General features: G+C 44.9%; 1 long non-coding RNA gene across 1 annotated transcript; it reads left to right on the top strand.

The window, feature by feature from the left end:
* Positions 1-3,778: 3,778 nt before the first annotated feature.
* Positions 3,779-21,735, top strand: LOC124596609. Its single transcript, XR_006978328.1, has 3 exons — positions 3,779-3,949; positions 17,511-17,655; positions 21,496-21,735. It is a non-coding gene; the product is annotated as an uncharacterized LOC124596609 (long non-coding RNA).
* The last annotated feature ends 668 nt before the right edge of the window (positions 21,736-22,403 follow it).

The raw sequence follows: 22,403 nt of genomic DNA, 5'->3' as shown, positions 1-22,403 counted from the left end.
GGATCTCTAACGCTATAGATACAGCAATAAGGAATAACGCAGTAGGCAGTACAGTTGAAGAGGAATGGACATCTCTAAAAAGGGCCATCACAGAAGTTGGGAAGGAAAACATAGGTACAAAGAAGGTAGCTGCGAAGAAACCATGGGTAACAGAAGAAATACTTCAGTTGATTGATGAAAGGAGGAAGTACAAACATGTTCCGAGAAAATCAGGAATACAGAAGTACAAGTCGCTGAGGAATGAAATAAATAGGAAGTGCAGGGAAGCTAAGAAGAAATGGCTGCAGGAAAAATGTGAAGACATCGAAAAAGATATGATTGTCGGAAGGACAGACTCAGCATACAGGAAAGTCAAAACAACCTTTGGTGACATTAAAAGCAACGGTGGTAACATTAAGAGTGCAACGGGAATTCCACTGTTAAATGCAGAGGAGAGAGCAGATAGATGGAAAGAATACATTGAAAGCCTCTATGAGGGTGAAGATTTGTCTGATGTGATAGAAGAAGAAACAGGAGTCGATTTAGAAGAGATAGGGGATCCAGTATTAGAATCGGAATTTAAAAGAGCTTTGGAGGACTTACGGTCAAATAAGGCAGAAGGGATAGATAACATTCCATCAGAATTTCTAAAATCATTGGGGGAAGTGGCAACAAAACGACTATTCACCTTGGTGTGTAGAATATATGAGTCTGGCAACATACCATCTGACTTTCGGAAAAGCATCATCCACACAATTCCGAAGACGGCAAGAGCTGACAAGTGCGAGAATTATCGCACAATCAGCTTAACAGCTCATGCATCGAAGCTGCTTACAAGAATAATATACAGAAGAATGGAAAAGAAAATTGAGAATGCGCTAGGTGACGATCAGTTTGGCTTTAGGAAAAGTAAAGGGACGAGAGAGGCAATTCTGACGTTACGGCTAATAATGGAAGCAAGGCTAAAGAAAAATCAGGACACTTTCATAGGATTTGTCGACCTGGAAAAAGCGTTCGACAATATAAAATGGTGCAAGCTGTTCGAGATTCTGACAAAAGTAGGGGTAAGCTATAGGGAGGGACGGGTCATATACAATATGTACAACAACCAAGAGGGAATAATAAGAGTGGACGATCAAGAACGAAGTGCTCGTATTAAGAAGGGTGTAAGACAAGGCTGTAGCCTTTCGCCCCTACTCTTCAATCTATACATCGAGGAAGCAATGATGGAAATAAAAGAAAGGTTCAGGACTGGAATTAAAATACAAGGTGAAAGGATATCAATGATACGATTCGCTGATGACATTGCTATCCTGAGTGAAAGTGAAGAAGAATTAAATGATCTGCTGAACGGAATGAACAGTCTAATGAGTACACAGTATGGTTTGAGAGTAAATCGGAGAAAGACGAAGGTAATGAGAAGTAGTAGAAACGAGAACAGCGAGAAACTTAACATCAGAATTGATGGTGACGAGGTCATTGAAGTTAAGGAATTCTGCTACCTAGGCAGTAAAATAATCAATGACAGACGGAGCAAGGAGGACATCAAAAGCAGACTCGCTATGGCAAAAAAGGCATTTCTGGCCAAGAGAAGTCTACTGATCTCAAATACCGGCCTTAATTTGAGGAAGAAATTTCTGAGGATGTACGTCTGGAGTACAGCATTGTATGGTAGTGAAACATGGACCGTGGGGAAACCGGAAGAGAATCGAAGTATTTGAGATGTGGTGCTATAGACGAATGTTGAAAATTAGGTGGACTGATAAGGTAAGGAATGATGAGGTTCTACGCAGAATCGGAGAGGAAAGGAATATGTGGAAAACACTGGTAAGGAGAAGGGACAGGATGATAGGACATCTGCTAAGACATGAGGGAATGACTTCCATGGTGCTAGAGGGAGCTGTAGAGGGCAAAAACTGTAGAGGAAGACAGAGATTGGAATACGTCAAGCAAATAATTGAGGACGTAGGTTGCAAGTGCTACTCTGAGATGAAGAGGTTAGCACAGGAAAGGAATTCGTGGCGGGCCGCATCAAACCAGTCAGTAGACTGATGACCGAAAAAAAAAAAAAAGAAAGGATCCAAAGAAGATTGTTATGACCCAGAAGAGGCGCTGCATGCGATCTCGTGCTGTTAGTAAAGGCGCTCGCGTCGTCCGTCTGCTGCCGTAGCCCATTAACGTCAAATTTCGCCGCACTATCCTAACAGATACGTTCGTCCTACGTCCCACATTGATTTGTGGGGTTATTTTGAAGCAGTGTTGCTTGCCTCTTAGCGCTGACAAGTCTATGCAAACGCTGCTGCCCCTGGTCGTTAAAGGAAGGCTGTCGATCACTGCGTTTCCGTGGTGAGAGGCAATGCCTGAAATTTGGTATTCTCTCCACACTCTTCACGCTGTCGATCTCAGAATACTGACTTCCCTAACGATTTCTGTAATAGAATTTACCATGCATCTAGCTCAGACTACTATTCCGCGTTCAAAGTCTGTTAATTCCTGTTGTGCAACCATAATCACATCAGACATGTTTTCGTATGAATCCCGTGAGTACAAACGACAGCTCCACCAATGCTTACGCTATACCACCGTCATCTGTGTATGTACATATCACTGTCCCATGACTTTTGTCACCTCAGTGTATGTGAGCATTACACTGTGGTTAGGTTTTGTTCCTGATGTGAAAGACTCCCTCAGACAATATAAAATGCTGTTACTAACTTTTCGAATTCAAACTCAGGAAGCCAAACTGTTAATACCCGACAACACAACATTTGTGCTGTGACATCATCCGGCCCCTGTCACAGTTCACAGAGGGGCACTGATGCATATTATGAAGCTCATACTGTATAAGACTTGGTCTGTTTGCTTTATTTAACCCGTAATTGTCCGAGATAGTCGTTCCTCTTGTCTGTCGTAGACCTAGAGCTTTGGTGATTCTCTGGTCCCAGTGCATAATTGGCTGCTGCCCAATTATTCGGTTGCCTGGACGCCAACTGCTCTTGAGTTCTTTAAGCCAGGTGTTGACGCTTCATTTAATAGTACCTACATACACTTGACCCCATTAGACACAGATATCTGCATTGGACGACACCGTAATGTCTACACAACAAAAATGACAAGGATAAAAAAAATGCCAGTTGTGACACCTTACTTTGTATGATGTGTACTTGAATCGGTTCTTTTGTATACTGTGTTTTTTTGTAAGGTTTCAGTATACAGTTTTACACACCTCTGTGAGCCTGCCACTCGTCACTCAGAAGTACTAAATGTTGTAACTATTTTCTTGAACTTAAATAAGAGGTCATTCCTAACTCATCTAGCTAATACTCAGGTTAATGCGAATTGCCTCCTGCCAAAGATCCAGAAATGGGCCAGTGCATATATTGCTATCAAAGCCGCCCTCTCCTGTCCACCTCCCACGCCATTATCGGTTCACAAGCAATGTTCGAAAAACTGCTTATGTCGTGATGTGACATCGAAATTTTCGTCGCAGCATCCTAGTGTAAAATCTTCTTGTTGTACAGACTGCATCGAATCTGAGTTAAAACTCGAGCTTTCGAAGATAATCACCATCTTCTTCATCAAGAGATCTCCTGATTAAGAACATCGTGACCGTCTTCGGAAGCTCGAGTTTTAATTCGGATTTGACGTGGTCTGTATGCAGCATTTGCGTCGTATTTGGAAGCCCAGTGTATGATGTCATCGACCGGTGACAGTGTGGGGACTGTGGTGAAGCAGCAGACACATTTGTGTGTGTGTGTGTGTGTGTGTGGCAGGAGGGCAGCTCGGAGGGCTGCCGGCGGGCGGCGCTGGAAGTGCGCGGCGTGCGGCCGCCGGACGCGGGAGAGTACTGGCTGCTGGTGCGTTCGCCGCGCGGCCTCGCCGACGCCACGCTGCGGCTCGCAGTCAGCGCCAGCAGCGCGACGACCGCGGCCGCCACCACGGCGCTGGCGGCGCTGCAGCTCGTACACAGGTATGGTAGATGCCCTCCAAGATGTCACACCCAACGGTCGCTCCCCATGCTCCCTTCTACTCTAGAGCTACTGACACTATATGATCAAACTATCCGGACACCTCCAAAAACATACGTTCCTCATAAAGCGTGCATTGTGCTGCGACTACTGCCAGATACTCCATATCAACGACCTCGGTAGCCATTAGATATCGTGAGAGAGCAGAATGGGGCACTCTGCGGAACTCACGGACTTCGAATGCGGTCAGGTGATTGGGTGTCAGTTGTGTCATACGGCTGTACGCGAGATTTCAACACTCCTAAGCATCCCTAGGATCACTGTTTCCGATGTGACAATGAGGTGGAAACGTGAAGAGACACGTACAGCACAAAAGCGTGCAGGCCGACCTCGTCTGTTGACTGACAGAGGCCGTCGACAGTTGAAGAGAGTCGTAATGTGTAATAGGCAGACATCTATCGAGACCATCACACAGGAATTCCAAACTGCATCTAGATCCACTGAAAGTACTATGATAGTTAGGCGACAGGTGAGAAAACTTGGAGTTCGTGGTCGAGCAGCTGCTCATAAGCCACACATCACGCCAGTAAATGTCAAACGACGCCTTACTTGGTGTAAGGAGTGTAAACGCTGGACGACTGGGCAGTGGAAAAACGTTGTGTGGAGCGACGAATCACGGTACACAACGTGGCGATCCGATGGCAGGGTGTGGGTATGGCGAATGCCCAGTGAACGTCATCTGCCAGCCTGTGTAGTGCCAACAGTACAATTCGGAGGCAGTAATGGTGTGGTCGCTTTTTTCATGCAGGGGGCTTGCACCCTTTGTGACACTATCACAGCACAGACCTACATTTTAAATCCTTCTTGGTTCCCACTGTTGAAAAGCAATTCGGGGATGGTGATCGCATCTTTCAACATGATCGACCTCCTGTTCATAATGCACGTCTTGTGGCGGAGTGGGTACACTACGACAACATCCCTGTAAGGGACTGGCCTGCACATAGTCCTGACCTCAATCCTATAGAACACCTTTGGGATGTTTTGCAACGCCGACTTCGTGCCAGGCCTCACCGACCGACATCGATACCTCTCCTCAGTTCAGCGTTCCGTGAATAATGGGCTGCCATTCCCCAAGAAATCTTCCATCAGGTAATTGAACGTATGTCTGCGAGAGTCGAAGCTGTCATCAAGGCTAAGGGTGGGCCAACACCGTATTGAATTCCAGCATTACCGATGGAGGACGCCACGCACTTGCAAGTCATTTTCAGCCAGGTGTCCGGATACTTTTGACCACATAGTCTAGTTGCCATCCAAAAAGTTTTATTTTACTAATGGGCTTCATTCTCAACTTGATGTGTCGTCTTTCGTTGTTCGCATTCCACCTGTATACACTGTACACACTGAAGAGCTAAAAATATTAGTACACCTGCACAATATCGTGTAGGCCCCCGTCAGCACGCAGAAGTGCCGCAACACGAAGTCAGGAGTAGTGCTAGAGGGAACTGACACCAGAAATCTTGCAGGAGTGTCTATAAATCCGTAAGAGTGCCAGGAGGTGGAGATCTCTCCTGAACAACTCGTTTCAACGCATCCCAGATATGCTCAATGATGTTCGTGTCTGGGGAGCGGAAGTGTTAAACTCAGAACAGTGTTCCTGAAACCACTCTGTAGCAATTCAGGACGTGTGGGGTGTCGCATTGTCCTGCTGGAATTGCCCAAGTCTGTCGAAATGGACAATGGACATGAATGGAGGCAGGTGCTGAACAGGATGCTTACATGCGTGTCACCTGTCAGAGTCGTATCTACATGTGTCAGGGGTCCCATATCACTCCAACTGCACGCTCCCCACACCATTACAGAGCCTCCACCAGCTTGAAGAGTCCCCTACCGACATGCAGCGTCCATGGATTCATGAGGTTGTCTCCATACCCGTACACGTCCAACTGCTTGATACAATTTGAAACGAGACTCGTCCGAGCAAGCAACATGTTTCCAGTCATCAGCAGTCCAATGTCGGTGCTGATGGGCGGCAGCGAGGATTAAAGCTTTGTGTCGTGCAGGCAGTTATCAAGAGTACGCGTGTGGGCCTCTGGCTTCGAAAGCCCATATCGACGATGTTTCGTTGAATGGTTCGCACGCTGACACCTGCTGATGGTTGAACACTGAAATTTTCAGCAATTTGCGGAAGGGTTGCTCTTCTGTCACGTTGAACGTTTCTCTTCAGTCGACGTTGGTACCGTTCTTGCAGAACCTTTTTCCGGCCGCAGCAATTTCGGAGATTTGATATTTTACCGGATACCTGATTTTCACGGTACACTTGTCAATGGTCGTACGGAAAAATCCCCACTTCATCGCTACCTCGGAAATGCTATGTTCGGTCGCACGTGCGCCGACTAGAACACCACGTTCAGACTCACCTTAATTTTGATAACCTGCCATTGTAACAGCAGCAACCGATCTAACAACTGCACCACACACTTTTGTCATATAGGCGTTGCCGACCGCAGCGCCTTATTCTGCCTGTTTACATATCTCTGTATTTGAATACACATGCGTATACCAGTTTCTTTGGCTCTTCAGTGTAAATGGTGGCATCCCGCACAGGAAGCAGCTATTCCACGGGCAAAACCTGGGTGGGGACAGAAACAACTGTGGTCGACAGAACTGGCAAGACAAAGGAAGTATTCACGGGACAAAATAAAGTACTACCAACAAGCAAAGACAGCTCCTGAAAGACAGGTAAGACTTGATCTGTATCGTGACGCTAAACAGAAATACCAAAAACAACTGAAGACAACAAGCCAAGACTACTGGACCAATTTTGTAAAAACCCAGCTACGGAATGACATCTGGGGACAACCATTCAAGATAGAAACAGAACGAATTAAGACACCGACAGTTCTAACAACACTAAAACAAGCTTATGGCACAATGATGAGAGGATGGAGAAGCACAGCAGGATATCTTCTAAACAGGCTCCTCCCAGATGACGACCCCACACAAGACGAGCGACACCACGCTGACCTAAGAGAGAGCATCAGGCAACCATACATCAGTGACAGTGTGACCATGCCATTCGCGCAAGAAGAAGGCGCGACGGCAATCAGCAGGCTTAAAAACCGAGAAGCACCAGGCCCAGACAAATTACTTTCAGAAACATTAAAACAAACACAAATCACACCTTATCTTAGTAACATGTTCAACGAGGCATACTAACAGGTAGAATTCCAAACCTCTGGAAAACTGCTCATGTAGTACTAATCAGGAAATCGCAAGACAAAGAGCCAGTTGACCCCAAAATGTACTGACCGATCTGTCTCTTAAACACACTCGGCAAGGTAGAGGAAATGCTCCTGTGTGTCCCTTTACAATCGCACAACCGTCTCCTCGGCCTAACGCCCCTTCAGAGAAGGTAGATCAATAGAAGACGCCGTCAACCAAGCACTGACAGTTACAAATAGCATCAGCGACAAATACGCGGCCGCCATTCTAATCGACATAAGGAGCTTTTGACAACTTGTCGTGGCCGTCACTCTTCGCCAGGTTAAGCGAAATGAGGCTATCAGATTCTCTCTACAGTACCTTCATCGTCAACTGCAGAGGGAAAGGAATAACAAAGGGATGTCCACAGGGATCGATCTGCGTACCAATATTCTGGGATATCGAAATGGAGCCCTTGCTGAACACGCTGGACAGTGACGACAGGGTAAGAGGTGTGGCGGCTTACGCAGATGACCTGGTCGTAGTGGTGTCATCTGACTCGAGAGCTGCGTTAGAGACAAAAGGCATTCAACTGCTTCTGAAAATTAACAGTTGGTGTAAAGGCTCGATAACGTCACCGAAATTACGGGAACCAACATTATGAATAAAACACAAATGAAACAATGGCGGATTCAAACATGGCAGAGAGAGAGTAGGACGCATCCGACAAGTGTCGCCGAGTACACTCTTCCCTTCCGGACGTACGCGAAAGATTGCAACTGAAACATGTCGACTCAAGCCGGGGGATGGTCCATTTCCTGACAGGCCACGGGCCGTATCCGGTACACTTAAACCGCGTGGGACTAACTAACTGCCTCGGGCATGGGTGTGTGTGATGTCCTTAGGTTAGTTAGGTTTAAGTAGTTCTAAGTTCTAGGGGACTTATGACCTAAGATGTTGAGTCCCATAGTGCTCAGAGCCATTTGACCCATTTTGAACTAACTAACGATGAAGTCTGCGTTTGAGGAGAAACTGACACACCAAAACATGTCACACAGCTATGCAGCACGCTAGCACAAGTGAGACCTATACAGAACGACAGTGACAAGCGCCAACCCATATCGAAGGAGGCGTAGACAAGCACAAACAACACAACAAACCACTTGGGAGGACACAAGCACGACCACAGATTCCGAAACCGAGGAAGGAACACTAAGTGAACATGATTAGGAAGGGATCAAAACGTAAGGGACTTAAAGCAACAACGCGTGACACTGCATGCCACAACACAGTCACAAACAACACAACAGACAGTAGCAATCATAAAACAAAACCGACACCAGATACTAAGACTCTAGTAATAAGGTAACGTCGCTTGGGAGGAGAAGGCTCGAAGAACTTTTATTCCGAGGCTCCTCCTCCCCAACGACATACTGCATACAAGCAGTAATGTTTTATTGTGTGTAGATAGTATATTCTCTTCTCTCTTCAAAGCTACAGTCACTGAATTTTATATATCAAATGTATTTCTGTATAAAGTATGTATATAACTCAAAATGTAATGTATTAAGTTATTTAAGGAATAACGCATTCAGTGTATTCCATATACGAAATGCTCAATCAATATTTAATCTGTATAATACCGGGTGTATGTATCTAAGGTATCACATAGAATATGCCACAACTACCAACAATGGGGCAAACAAACAGGTGCTGAATATCATGTAGTGCCCTTGCTTGCAACACTCCCTGTTATATACCAATACACACAAACACAGTAAACATACATAAGCACAAACCATTTCAGATGGGAATAGCTCGAGCTTCTATCCACACCTTCTCATCTGAATTAGGTAGAAATAGGCCATTAATGCTAATTAGACTATATTACACATTCATATACAGTGTATCACTTCCCTCTACATACTGCAAATTATTTTCACCACACTCATTGTATTACATTTTCTTTTTTTTCTTTTTTTCTTTTTCGTTGACATTTTCATTATATAAATTACATTCTCATCAACTAGGCAGAAACAAATTATATGTAACCATTTAACAATTGTTAAGCATTCATTTCACTGTAACCTTATATATTATGTTATTTATATTATTTTTTTAAAAAAAGCATTAACAAATGTATACCAATAAGATTGTAACAATGAGAAGTATTTATTGTTAGATTTAGATGCGTCCGACCCACCTTACATTTCAAGGTGGTGGGTTGCTCTGTGCTGTTAATGAAATAAAAAAATAAATGTGCTACAGGCTGCACTATGACTGTGCGGGCACTATTATGCTGTGGAAGATATTGATCCCGACCTCCATGGGATGTCTGGTCCTTATCGAGGACGTCATGACAGCTACAGACTATTTGAATATTGCTGGGAGCCACTGCTTTGTTTCATGCTTGATGTGGCCAGGAATACCTATTTCTATGTCCTTCATACGAGAGTCCATGCGTTGTTGCTTTGAGTCCCTTACGTTTTGATCCCTTCCTAATCATGTTCACTTAGTGTTCCTTCCTCGGTTTCGGAATCTGTGGTTGTGCTTGTGTCCTCCCAAGTGGATTGTTGTGTTGTTTGTGCTTGTCTGCGCCTCCTTCGATATGGGTTGGCGCTTGTCGCTGTCGTTCTGTATAGGTCTCACTTGTGCTAGCGTGCTGCATAGCTGTGTGACATGTTCTGGTGTGTCAGTTTCTCCTCAAACGCAGACTTCATCGTTAGTTAGTCCCACGCGGTTTAAGTGTACCGGATACGGCCCGTGGCCTGTCAGGAAATGGACCACCCCCCGGCTTGAGTCGACATGTTTCAGTTGCAATCTTTCGCGTACGTCCGGAAAGGAAGAGTGTACTCGGCGACCCTTGTCGGATGCGTCCCACTCTCTCTGCCATGTTTGAATCCGCCATTGTTTCATTGGAGTTTTAGTCATAATGTTGGTTCCCGTAATTTCGGTGACGTTATCGAGCCTGTCCCTCTTAAGTCAGTAAAGTGCAGCTGTATAACGTATTGTTATGTCTACAGGGCAGGTCCCCATCACAACGCAAAGTGACTCTAGTGACGTGGTGTTGAAGGCTCCGCCCATTCTCAGGAGTACACTACGTTGACCTCGTCTTGCAAATGTCTTATCAGTCTGTATGTTCAGTCTGTGAGCCCAAGATGGGGTGTAGCGCAATCCATGTTTCGAATAACCGTTGGCCTGAGTGACAGTATGGCCACACACGACCGTCGACCTGGAATAACAAAACAGGGTGATTTAGCTGACTCGGCGTGGGTAGGGTCGTGTGCTGTGGAACGCACGTTTAGCAGTGTGCGCTGAATGGTGTGGTCCGAAACACCCGCACTCGCATCAGCACTGTGTATTCGGTAATCGCTGCTCACCCTGCTTTACAGCGCGCGCAAGCCTCCGACCTGAAATAAATGGGCCTAGCTGAGTCGCTAAAGATTATTGCCCAAAGTTTAAACAGATTGTAAATTGCGCTCTAGAGAAGTATATGCCGAGTAAGTGGTTGAAGGGTGGAAAAGACCCAGCACGCTTTAATAATAAAATTCGGAAAATGCTGACGGAACGGATCGTCTCGCGGCGCGTACAGCAACTTTCAGCGACATGCGTTAGGGAAAGATCTTGCCGAGAACCCGAGAAAATCCCAGTCCTGCTTGAGATCACTTGGCGGGTCGAAGACTTCTTCTGTCCAGTCGCTCGTCGAAGAGTCTCGTGTGGCATACAACACAACAAAGCCAAAGATGAAGTCTTAAATGTCGCGTTTCAAACAACAGTCACACCTGATAATCGTACAGACATACCACCGTTTGACTATAGCACGGACTCTCGTATGGAGGACAAAGAAATAGGCATTTATGGCTTTGTGAAACAACTGAAACAGTTGAAAACAAATAAGTGGCCAGGTCCTGATGGACAGCTAATGTTACAGACAGCACTCTCCGGCACTAGCCCCTTCCTTAGCCTCCATTTATCGCGTATCTCTCACCGTGCGCGAAGTCCCAAACGGCTGGAAAAAAAGCGAAGTTCACACCAGCATACATGAAGAGTAAAAGAACGCACTCGTAACATTACAGACGGATATTCTTAAAGTCGGTTTTCTGAGCATATTCTGAGTTTGAATAAAATAAATTTCCTTGAGACAGAAATCTTCTGTCCACAAATCAATATGGACTTAGAAATCATCGCTCGTGCAAAACTCAGCTTGCCTTCTTCCCTTGCCATATTCTGCGATCCATGTAGGAAGGGCAGCACGCAGATTCCATATGCCCAGATTCTTGGAAAACGTTGGCCCCTTTGCAGAAAGTCCGGGCATACGGAACAGATTTTCTGATATGTTAGTGCCTTTCTATGTACTGGAACGCAGTACGTTGTCCGGGACGGTGAGTATTCACCACAGACAAGGCCATTGTCAGGAACGCCCCAGGGAAGCGTGACAGAACCGCTCTGGTTCTCCGTACACACAAACGATCTGTTGGATGAGCAACAACCTGCAGCTGTTTGCTGATGACACTGTAGCACGCGGATAAGTGTCATCGTTGAGTGACGGTACCACTGGGATAGAATTTATATTTCTTTTCATGAATGACGAGTTGCTTTAAGTGTATAAAAATGTAAGGTAACGTGGATGAGAAGGAAAAACAATTTTGTGACGTTCCAATACAATATTAGTGGTGCGCTGCTTGACACAGTCACTACGATTAAGTACATCAAAAAAAATTTTGTTTCACCCCGGCTCCCAGAACTACTGAAGATAGACGTCGACTGTGGATATTGTATCAGAAAGACAGTCTCTTTGACTGTTCAGAGATGTCACTAAACCCACCCAAAGATATAAACAACCGTGCATGAGCAGCGCCTATTAGATGGAGGGGCTCGAGCAGCCGATCAGTTCCAGTCATTCCAGTAGGAAGGAGGTACACGGCTCGTGTTGTGTGTATTTCAACCATGCCTAGAAGCTCAATATCGCCGTTGGATCGCGTAACCATTGTTACTTTGTGCTAGAAAGGGCTCTTAACAAGAGAAGTGTCCACGTGTCTGGGAGTGAACCAAAGCTATGTTGCTCGACATGGAGGAGATACAGAGAGACAGGAACTGACGATGACATGCCTCGCTCAGGCCACCCAAGGGTTACTGTTGCAGTGGATGACCGCTACCTACGGATTACGGCTAGGAGGAACCCTGACAGCAACGCCACCATGTTGAATAATGCTTTTCGTGCAGGCACATGACGTCGTGTTACTAGTCAAACTGTGCGCAATAGGCTGCGTGATGCGCAACTTCACTCCCGACGTCCATGACGAGGTCCATCTTTGCAACCACGACACCATGCAACGCGGTACAGATGGGCCCAACAACATGCCGAATGGACCGCTCAGGATTACCATCACGTTCTCTTCACCAATGGGTGACACATATGCCTTCAACCAGGGAATCGTCGGAGACATATTTGGAGGCAACACGGTCAGGCTGAACGCCTTAGACACACTGTCCAGCGAGTGCAGCAAGGTGGAGGTTCCCTGCTGTTTTAGGTTGGAATTATGTGGGGCCGACGTACGCCGCTGGTGGCCATGGAAGGCGCCGTAACGGCTGTACGATACGCCAATGCCATCCTCCGACCGATAGTGCAACCATATGGGCAGCATATTGGCGAGGCATTCGTATTCATGGACGCAAATTCGTGCCCCCTTCGTGCGCATCTTGTGAATGACTTCTTTCAGGATAGCGACATCGCTCGACTTGTGGGTCCATCATGTTCTCCAGACATGAACCCTATCGAACGCGCCTGGAAAGGGCTGTTTATGGACGATGTAACCCACCAACCACTCTGAGAGATCTACGCTGAATCGCTGTTGAGGAGTGGGACAATCTGGACCAATAGTGCCTTGATAAACTTGTGGGTAGTATGCCACGACGAATACAGTCACGCATCAATGCAAGAGGACGTACTACTGGGTGTTAGAAGTACCGGTGTGTACAGAAATCTGGACCACTACCTCTGAAAGTCTCGTTGTTTGGTGGTACAACATGAAATGTGTGGTTTTCATGGGCAATAAAAAGGGCGAATATGACTTTTATGTTGATCTCTGTTCCAATTTCCTTTACTGGTTCTGGTACACTCGGAACCGAGGTGATGCAAAACGTTTTTGATGTGTGTGTGTAGCCGTAACGTTGCAAAGCGGTAGAGAATGCAACGAGTACATAAGCTCGGTTGTAGGCAAGTCCAGCAGTCTCCTTACGTTTATTAGCAAAGTTCTAAGAAGTTATAGATAATCCATAAACGAGACCGGACACAGACCACGTGGGTGACACATTCTTGAGTATTGTTCGAGTGTTTGGGATCCCCACAAGGTCAGATTGAAGGAAGACTTCGAAGCATTTCACAGGCGAGCTGCTAGATTTGTTACCGGTAGTTTCGATCAACAGGCAAGGGGTACGAAAATGCTCCTTGAACTCAAATGGGAATCCCTGGAGCGGAGACAACATTCTTTTCGTGAAACAGTATTGAGAAAGTTTGATGGGCCGCTATTTGCAGTGCGATTCAACTTCCACCAAAATACATCTCAGATAACCACCGTCAAGACAAGATAATGGAAAATGTGGCTCGTCGAAGGCTTTTAAACAGTAGTTCTTCTCTCACTACATCTGCGAGTGAAACGAGGAAGGGAATGATTAGCAGTAGTCTGTAGTACCATCTGCCATGCACGGTATCGTGGCTTGTGGAGAACGTATGGAGATGTAGATGTAGATCTTCTGGCAGAAGGTGGGACGTCCAACACCTTGTTGCCTGCCCGAGGTATGTCGGCCCTTCAGCCACTTCTTCCCACAGCTCCGACCGGCTCCGTCGTTTCCGAGATGCCCGTTCCCAGGCGCCGAGCCATTGCTGTCTGCCCTTTGTCAAATTCGCCTGTCTCAGTGGATTTCCGCATTTATGGCCAGTATCGTTGCTATAATGTTTTTCCGATTCGTCTCAGTTCCACTAACATACTTTCCTTACCGGGTCACGTGTTCTCAACACCCCCAGGTGGCGTTATAGCCAGCGGAGGGTATATTCATAAAGGTATGGTTAATCACTACATACGTTACTCTCAATGGAACTTTACATTAAATAACGGCCTGCACTAAGAACACACCTACGTACAACCTATACGTAGCAGCAGGCCACTCTACGGAGCGAGGTGGCGCAGTGGTTAGCATACTGGACTCGTAGTCGGGAGGACGACGGTTCAAACCCGCGTCCGGCCATTCAGATTTAGGTTTCCCGTGACTTTCCTATATCACTCCAGGCTAATTCCGGGACGATTCCTTTGGAAGGGCACCGCCGATTTGCTTCCCAACTCTTGACACAATCAGAGATTGTGCTCCGTCTCTAATGACCTCGATTTCAACGACACCTTAAAACCAATCTTCCTTCTTTTTCCTCCAAGGGCCTTCTGTTCCAACAATGTGACGAGAATATCGTGAGTAAAAGCTGCCCCATGACGAACGACATGTCAGGTACGAAGCAGGGGACACATTCAGTGAACCACAACGATTAAAATTAAGGAGGACTCTTATGTCATAGCATAGATTGGAACTGACAGCTTCAAGAAAGTCAGCCTACAGTCTTTAAAGTTCGACATGACACTGGTAGTCGATTGAGCTTACTCCAGGCGGCCAGTCGTGGTGCAGATGAAGATCAACCGAGCAAGATATGGCCCGAAGGATGAAGACTGCATCTCTTATGATGCTGCCAGATGCGAGACACCTGCTTCTCCGCTACAGAGACTTATAGGGATGGATCGGATTTTAATAAATGTGCCACTGACGTAGCTCATTACTGGGCCGAAAAGCTATAAAAGTTGAGAAGTTGGTGAATTATGGGCACAAGAAAGAGTGAGCACAAATTAATTTCCGTATGCAGATCTTTACATAAGACTGTTAGTTTCAGTATCGGTGAAGAGAATGATTCGCAGCATTCTTCATTCAGTTAAGAAGCATAATTGAAACATACCTCTGGCGTCCACAGTGCCATGAATATATAAAATTCACTCGCAAGTGTAACAAGATTTAACACGGTCCTAGATGATGGTGGTGATGATGATGATGATTGGATTGTGGGGCTCTCAGCTGCGCAGTTATCAGCGCCCGTGCAAATTCCCAACCTTTGCTCAGTCAAATGTCTCCACTTGCATGAACGATGGTGAAATGATGAGGACAACACAAACACCCAGTCATCCCTGATCCCGCCGGGAATCGAACCCGGGAACTCGGGAAGCGAGGACGCAACCGTGAGATCACGAGCTGCAGACTCACGGTCCTAGATGGCCCAACGAAATAATATAACCGGAGTTCCTTCCTAACACCTTACAAGACTTTCGTATGAAATGGATGGACAAAAGATTGATAAAGGAGCTGCAAAAAGAGAGATGATAAGGACTGGCGATCGAGGAACAGATGAGTCGTTAGACAAGGAAGTTCTTTTCATCCAACCCTTTTCAACATCTGCACTAAAAATGTAAATAAAGCGTTCGAAGAAGTAAAGCGTTCTAACAGCAGCAGCTGAAAGGATAAAGACAAATATTACAGTGGTGAAGAAGTATTGACTACAATTTATAAAGGAAAACGTCAAAGACGTAGGAAAAGCATGAACTGAAGGTACATGTAATATTAATTATACTCAAAAATAAGGACGTATTAGTGAGTAGCAGCAGAGGGCAAGTTGCAGCCCCCCTCCCCCCGTCTCGTCATAGAAACTTCCTCTGTAGACCGAACTCGCCTCCTGCCCTGCCAAACAGACGGTCTATCGGCGAATAGCCGGCCAGAGTGGCCGAGCGGTTATAGGCTCTACAGTCTGGAACCGCGCGACCGCTACGGTCGCAGGTTCGAATCCTGCCTCGGGCATGGATGTGTGTGATGTCCTTAGGTTAGTTAGGTTTAAGTAGTTCTACGTTCTAGGGGACTAATGACTTAAGTCCCACAGTGCTCAGAGCCATTTGAACCATTTGAACCATCGGCGAATAGAATTGGGAAGAAGAGGAATTTGTGGCACAACTTGACTAGAAGATGGGATCCGTTGGTAGGACACGCTCTGAGTCATCAAGGTATCACCAATTTAGTACTGGAGGGAGGCGTGGAGAGTAAGAATCGCCACGCGGAGTAGCCGCGCGGTCTAGGGGCCTTGTCACGGTTCGTGCGGCTCCCCCGTCGGAGGTTCGAGTCCTCCCTCAGGCATGGGTATGTGTGTTGTCCATAGTGTAAGCTAGTTTAAGGTAGATTATGTAGTGTATAGGCTTAGGGACCGATGACCTCAGCAGTTTGGTCCCATAAGAACTTACCACAACTTTCCAACTTTCCAGAGTAAAATTCGTAGAGGAAGGTCAAGAAATGAATACACTAAGCAGATTCAGAAAGATGCAGGTTGCAGTAGTTACTCGGACATGAAGAGGCTTGCACAGGATAAAGTAGCACAGAGAGCTGCATCAAACCAGTCTTTGAACTGAAGAACACAACAACAATAACTCGACGCAAGCTACAAAATATAGTACCATGTCTATAAATGCTAGTCGCTATTTCGTGTGGTGCATCAAGCAATGGGGAATTGCTTTAGGGCAATAGAGTTTCATTCAGCTTTATGACCAATCTCTAGAGCAATATAGTTTCTAAAGGAAGTATTGGGTTTCCTAGCAGCCTTTGTGAAATGTACATTATTAATTCCACGTGTCTTAGTTGAAATGTTAGGCCTTTTAGTGCAGAAAAATCTGTTGTTCTGCGTAGGATTTTTGGGGCACAAGGTTAACATGAAGCGTCGACCATGCACACGCCATCGGCCATCAAAGGGAATGTCCAAAACGAGCCTCGAAATGAATAGTGTGATATTGCCGACAATCTGATACAGTGACCTTTACAGCTGCTCTAGTACACTATTCTTTTACTTAAACTGTCTACTGCCAAATGTTTCAAATGGCTCTGAGCACAATGGGACTTAACATCTGAGGTCATCAGTCCCCTAGAACTTAGAACTACTTAAACCTAACTAACCTAAGGATATCACACACATCCATGCCCGAAACAGGATTCGAACCTGCGACCGTAGCGGTCGCGCGGTTCCAGACTGTAGCGCCTAGAACCGCTCGGCCACTACCCTTGGTCGACTAAGTGCAGTGGGGCAGTCTCTGGGTCTTGTCATGGACGCCACATGCTCACTCGCCACTTGTTTTTGTACTCGTGCAGCCTGCTGAAGTTAGGCCAGTGGTCACTGCCTCGCCATCGCCGACCCCTTTACCACACGCTGACGGCACTCCTGCATTGCAGGGCAGCGGTCGCTGGGTCCTGCCACGGTCGCCATCCGCTGACTCGCTGCTTGTGTTTGTGTTTGCGCAGGCTGCTGTCGTGAGGCCTGCAGGCACCACCCTGCCGCCTCAGCCACTGCCGCCTCAGTCGGCCTCTACAGTCTCCGCTGGTCCGGCCACCTGCTGCCAGTCGCCAGCTGCCTGGGCGCCGTGCAACCTGGGAGTTACACTTACCGGTACGTCTGCAGCTCTACACGACTGAAAACTTGTTCTTATACAGAACGCACCACATTATACCACATGGAGAGGCAACCACGGATGTGGAAGTAATTTCTAGGGTGCTCCATCAATGTGAAATAGGGGCCATTACTCGCTGCTCACATCATAAATTAAGCTATTGTTTATTCTCCTCGGATGCCTTTAGACCCCAGAACCGGTTGTTTTCCTACTCTTACTGGGATGTATCGAAAGTTTCCAGGATATCACTAGAGACATGTCACACATTCTCTACTCATAACACTTGTAGTAGTAATGGTAATAGTAGTAGTAACAGCAGCAGCAGTTGTTTTATTTATCTATAGATCACTTTTACAAGGATCATGGGCATATCTTGGTATTACCGTTTAACATAACATAATTTATAAGTACAGTTATTTACGTATTTATAGGTCTAGTTTGACAGGAATGGGACAGGCAGTTGGCCATGGCCTTATAATAGGAACCATCACAGCATTTTTCTGAAGTAATTAGGGAAACCACAGAAAACCCGCATCAGCATCGCCTGATGAAGCCTAGAGCCTCCTGAACACAAGGCCAGGCTGCTTAACCCTGCTGTTATCTTTGACCCTAAAAAAGGAATTTGTTCTTATAATTTTTTAATATTTAGATGGTATTGCTCCAAACTTGATGGATTTGTTTTTATAAACATTGTAAATACTTTTAAGCTCAAATTTAAAAAAATATATATTACTTTTCTCCCACTTGTTACAACTTAATTTGTTACACTTGTGTTCCTTGGGTCAGTATGATCCGGGGCGCTTAAAAACTTACATAATGAGTAAATATCATAGTCAAGTTTTATTTGTACATTCCTGAGACGTACAGTATATGCATAACGGTTTTTTATGACAAAGCAAATATCTCTTTCCTTAATGTTGAAATGTGCGAAGATTTCGCAACAAAGCAGACGCTGATTACGTTCAAATTATTACACCACATTATAGCTAACAGTTACATTTTATCAACCGTTGTGTGCAGACGCAGTTCATGTCCCTATCGTAGGAATTTTTGTGTGGCTATCACGAAAAATCGAATTCCTTCCGATAGCAGTTGGAAACTTTAGTAAATGCATCTGACAGCAAGGAGAATATTTCTGAAGAAGAAAGTCACATCAGTGATGACAACATTCATACCTCGTCTGGTTCAGAAGATAGTTCAGATATTGATACCTCAAATAACAATGTGCAAGTTGTTCAACCGATTCAGTCTAAAGACAAAAACGTTAAGTGGAGCTCAGAACCTCTTCCGCAAACTGGAAGAGCATCTAGTGAAAACATTATAAAACTGACCCCTGGTCCGACAGGATACGCTATCACCAGAGTAAGTGATATAACATCATACGTTCAAGTTACAGTGAAGGATAATATTGACATTATTGTGGTGTTAATGAGTAGCATTGAGAATCGACGAGTTTATGGGGATAGCTGGGAGTCATTCGATGAATTTGCACTTGAAGCCTATATTGGCCTGTCATTACTGACTGGTATGTATAAATCATATGATGAATCAACAAAGAGTCTGTGGAATTGCGAAGCGGGTAGAGACATCTTCTCTGCCGTAATGCCGCTGAAACGCCTCTGTTGCATCTCACGATGACAAATCTGATCGAAGAGCACGAAGAGTAAATGACAAGTTGGCACCTGTAAGTGTTCTGTGAGATATGTGGGTGAAAAAATTTTTTAAAACTATTTAATATTAGCACAAATGTGACCGTGAATGAACAACTGGTGGCTTTCCAAGGACGTAATTCAAAAAATATATACAGAGAAAACCCTCAAAATATGAGGTAAAAATGTGGACCTTGTGTGATAGAGCTACTTCCGATGTTTTGAAGACATATCTATACAGGAAAATTACCTGGACAAGCACTTGAGAAAAACCAAGGTATAAGGTCGTCATGGATCTGCCACATGAGCTAAAGAACAAAATGTCACATGTGTCAATTTCGTCACATACCCATTAGGCCAGGGACTTCTCAAAAGACATTATAATATACTAGGGCAGTGAGAAAAATAAGTCTGAACTCAATAATAATAAAGCAAGCGAAACAGATGTTGACACTTCATAGCTCTTTTTTACTAAGGATACCGAGGTAGTATCGAACGTTCCAAGGAAGAACAAACAGGTTGTCCTGATGAGCACAGTGCACAACAATGAGGAAATAAGCAACAGAGAAGACAAGATACCTAAAACGATATTGGACTACGACGCAAACAAGGGAGCAGTTGACATGTTGGATCAGCTTCTTGGCATCCACACATGGCAACAGGAAAACCAACCGCTGGCCAATGGTAACCTTCTACAGTATTAGGGATACTTCTGCCAACAATATTTTTGTGCTGTGGAGAGGAATAAATCCAGGGCAGAAAAAATATTCTCTACAAAGGAAGAATATTTCTCGATGAATTGGGAAGACTCCTAGTCACTTCTTACATTGAAGCTCGAAAATTGCTGCCACGACATGAATACTCAGCGGCAATTGTTAGAAGAACACAAAGAGGGAATCCATCAACACCAACCTCCAGTGTTGGCATACAAAAATTCAAACGTGCCACATGCAAATTTTGTCCATGCAGTTATGATAACGAGACATCAATGAAGATTCAAATTGTAATAAACGTGTTTGTAAAGCTCACGTTAGATACCACTGCGCAAATTGTGGAAATCTAAATAATACTCTATTCTAATTTTTCCCGTGACTGATAGATTATACTTTAAGTAAAACTCTATTGCGCAATAGCTCATTGAAGTCTGGAGTTACATCACTGTGGAGATTGTTCGCATGTAATACTGTAAAACTGGGTTGTATTGTAACAAGTAAACTTACATTTAAAATTATAATAATTTTTAACAATTTGTAATCATTATGACACGAAAGGCACATGTGTGTAGCTTTTCTAAGGGAGGTAGCAGGGTCAAAGCAGTGCTACTCATTCACTTTACCCCATGGCAAAATACCGTTTTACAAAGAAGTTACTGTATTTAATAATGGAAAGGCTAGTTCTACACTGTATCAGCTGATACGAGGAGCACAATGCCCATGCCTCTTATCCATGTTGCGTACCGCGGCTTGCCATTTACTATCCAGTAATAGTGAACGTCCTTCTATAACAGGTGAGACATTAAACTCAGAAAGATGACAGGCTGCTGCTATTTTACTCTGTATTAGCAACTATATGCCTTGAAGCCAATTTTGATTTTTAGTCAGGAAACATTTTACTAGTGCATTACGTTCTTAGGTTCTGTAGCGTATTTCAGTGAAAATGTAGATTATTCTAAAATCCAGCAAAAAAAATTGTGGCATTATAACCAGCACCGAGAAAAAAATAATTTATCCCAGATCAAGGTATTTTTGTTTAGTACAGCAGAATCATATAACTAATGAGGAGGTATTGAATAGGATTGGGGAGAAGAGAAGTTTGTGGCACAACTTAACTAGAAGAGGGGATAGGTTGGTAGGACATGTTCTGAGGCACCAAGGGATCACCAATTTAGTATTGGAGGGCAGCGTGGAGGGTAAAAATCGTACAGGGAGACCAAGAGATGAATACGCTAAACAGATTCAGAAGGATGTAGGTTGCAGTAGGTACTGGGAGATGAAGAAGCTTGCACAGGATAGAGTAGCATGGAAAGCTGCATCAAACCAGTCTCAGGACTGAAGACCACAACAACAACAACAAAAGAATATAAAGCAAGTTTATAGAACAGTTCTTTACACGCATTTTCTACGAAGTATTGAGTAGAATAAGGTTCTTATCATGCATTGCCTATCAGTTCACATCATTTTATTGTTACAGGTAATCCAAGGAGGAGACTTGACGAATGCTTCATAAACCAACAGAATCGACGTGATATCCGGAATTACAGAATAAGAAACCACTCGAGAAGTTGAACGATGCATGTGACAATATTAATTTTACGTGGTGTGCTTGTATCTTATTTGAGAGATTAGGTAAAACGCCGCAATAAGCTCAATGTGTCGCTTCCTGCATGTTGTACAACGCAGAGCATTATTTGTGTGTGCTACTGTCAATAAAGTCCGTCTTTTGTCTTTTTGAACACGTGTTTTATTTAAGATTTTCCATCGTTCCATATGTGAAATGGCGACCTCTATCCTAGCAATATTCGGGCAGCATGTTCTACGCTGTTTACCAAAGGATATGGCAATTGTCCAAACTGACAGGTGACATGAAGGCAACTGCCACTCTCAAAAGGCGTAAATTACTTTGCGACTACACAGTGTCACGGAATGCCGGCCGGAGTGGCCGAGCGGTACTAGGCGCTACAGTCTGGAACCGCGCGACCACTACGGTCGCAAGTTCGAATCCTGCCTCGGGCATGGATGTGTGTCATGTCTTTACGTTAGTTAGGTTTAATTAGTTCTAAGTTCTAGGTGACTGATGACCTCAAATGTTAACTCCCATAGTGCTCAGAGCCATTTGAACCATTTTTTGTCACGGAGTGTGCACACAGCACTGTCTTCCTCATTCAAGCACTCTTCTGGAGTTCCCGATCATCATCACTTCGATTCCAGTAGGCTCACCTGCAATTAGGTACTAAATTTCTCTTCTCCTACACAAGCACATTCGTCGTTGTTTTTAAAGTGGATAGGGAGTAATATGGTACCCTCCAATGAGAAGTTAGTGATTTTATGTGTGAGGTCAGACCGAACAGCAGATTCAAAAGAACATTGGCCGCAATTTCG

This window comes from Schistocerca americana, chromosome 2 (genome assembly GCF_021461395.2).
Source record: "Schistocerca americana isolate TAMUIC-IGC-003095 chromosome 2, iqSchAmer2.1, whole genome shotgun sequence".
Lineage (NCBI taxonomy): Eukaryota > Metazoa > Arthropoda > Insecta > Orthoptera > Acrididae > Schistocerca > Schistocerca americana.
The sequence above is the reverse complement of the archived record's forward strand: the minus strand, read 5'-3'. Positions and strand labels throughout refer to the sequence as shown.